This window comes from Pundamilia nyererei, unplaced genomic scaffold, assembly GCF_000239375.1.
Source record: "Pundamilia nyererei isolate P.nyererei 1_Seehausen unplaced genomic scaffold, PunNye1.0 scaffold00077, whole genome shotgun sequence".
NCBI classification, from domain to species: Eukaryota; Metazoa; Chordata; class Actinopteri; order Cichliformes; family Cichlidae; genus Pundamilia; species Pundamilia nyererei.
The window spans coordinates 1,320,886-1,322,784 of record NW_005187478.1 but is presented as its reverse complement, the minus strand read 5'-3'; the positions used below and the strand labels follow the sequence as shown (position 1 = coordinate 1,322,784).

Here is a 1,899-nt window from a genome sequence, read left to right as displayed (position 1 = left end):
TATTCTATCGCGATATTTCATTTTCCTATCGTTGCCTAACATTATACCGGTATTACCGTGAACGGTATAATATGGCCCAGCCCTAGTGTGAGCTTAAAATCACAGTCTCACTCTATTTTATCTAAGAAAAAATTGCAACAAAACGTATATAGGACAACAGGCATAGCATAGCTCAGCTATTCTGTCTGTTACTTATATTACTGTTGAGTCATTTTTGGATATAATTTTCATGCTTTGTCAGATACACCATGACACGATTACATGATTAGCATCTTAAATCTTTATATCACCAACAAATCCTCACTACTGAAGTGTGACTTTTTATTTGATTTTTTTATTTTAAAAGAAAAAACCTTTTAATATTATAATCAGTTTTGTTATTTATGTAAAGCCTCTGTTTATTTATTTGTATTACTTTAATTCTTAAAATATTTAGATGTCACAACATGAAAAGTAAAAACAAAACTTGCACTGGCGCTGCTGGATGCCATCATCACTAAATACTTGTGTGGTTTGCTTTTAATTGTTACCAGTAGGGCTGGGTGATATGGCCTAAAATCCATACCGCGGTATAATTTGAAGCATGTGTGGTAACGATATATATTGCAATATATTATTTTCTTCTGTATACTGTATTTTCCGCACTATAAAATCCTTTAATTTTCTCAAAAATTGACACGTTAGGTTAGTCAGGTTAGGTTAGTCATTAATATACTGCAACAACATGGGAATAGAGCAGAATTCATTCATTAACTCAGCGGTCCCCAACCTTTTTTGCGCCACAGACCGACAATATTTTCACGGACCAGCCTTTAAGGTGTCGCGGATAAATACAACAAAATAAAACTAGTACCGGTACTGAAAAAAAGAAGATTTATTCATAACACACGTGAAAAGACCCAGGAAAACCGAGTTAACGATAAAAACGATAACAAGATAATGCTCAAAACTGATAAAAACCCTGAAAACCAGACATTTCACACCTGAGCCTCAACTCTCGCGGCCTGGTACCAAACGACTCATGGGGGGTTGGGGACCGCTGCATTAACTAATCAACGGAAGTGGAGGAAGCGCTCCTCATATTCCAAAACGTGCTTCGTCTCTTTGCTATTACTGTCGCCCGGCATAATTTGCAGATGATATTGCTTGCAACTGCTGCAATGCTTTCCACCAAAACAGGCGCAGCTTGATGACACCATCAACGTGCCGTAGAGCGGTATAGTCAAAATCTGTACGTAGTACGTGCTATAAGTTACTTTTAAATTAAAGATCACTAGTTGCTCTTTTAAAGTATATGTGACCATTTAACATTTGTACTTGTATATTTTCAATGTCTCTGACTCACTATGTCTCCAGATAGCTGACAATGGGCCAGCTAATGTTAGACTCAAGAATCACACTTCCCCTCTGATAAAAAGTTTTATTACATTCAGAGTTTTTAGAGTTTCAGAAGTCAGAGCCACTTGAAAAAAAAAGTTTAGCTAGCACCTGCTAACAGCAGCAAAAACAGCTGCACTTACCAGGAGAAAAGTTCAGGATCTCCTCAAAAACTTACCTCGGTATCGCTGTCATCAGACAGAAGTGAGCCTCACTGACTCATCGACTCATATCAGATTCCTTTCACAAAGTTTTACAGCCTCTTCCAGAGTAAATAGATGACGACTCATACTGACAGCTGAGGTAAACAATGGACTGACAACCTATACTCACTACAGATGAACAACAAGCAGAGTTTTTTGTCCTATATTGGCTACCATAGCTGGGATTATACATTTAATTTGGGAGGGGTAAGAAAACAGAATTCAGCCGAATGAAAAATGCGATCGTGGCTCGAGAGTTGGGAGTTTGCCTTGTAATCAGAAGGTTGCCGGTTCGAGCCCCGGCTTGGACAGTCTCGGT

General features: G+C 38.1%; 1 protein-coding gene across 1 annotated transcript in view; it reads left to right on the top strand.

Moving 5' to 3' along the window:
* Positions 1–1,899, top strand: part of astn1 (astrotactin 1) — a 466,944-nt gene that overhangs the window by 2,878 nt on the left and 462,167 nt on the right. The gene's annotated exons all lie outside the window — the stretch shown is intronic.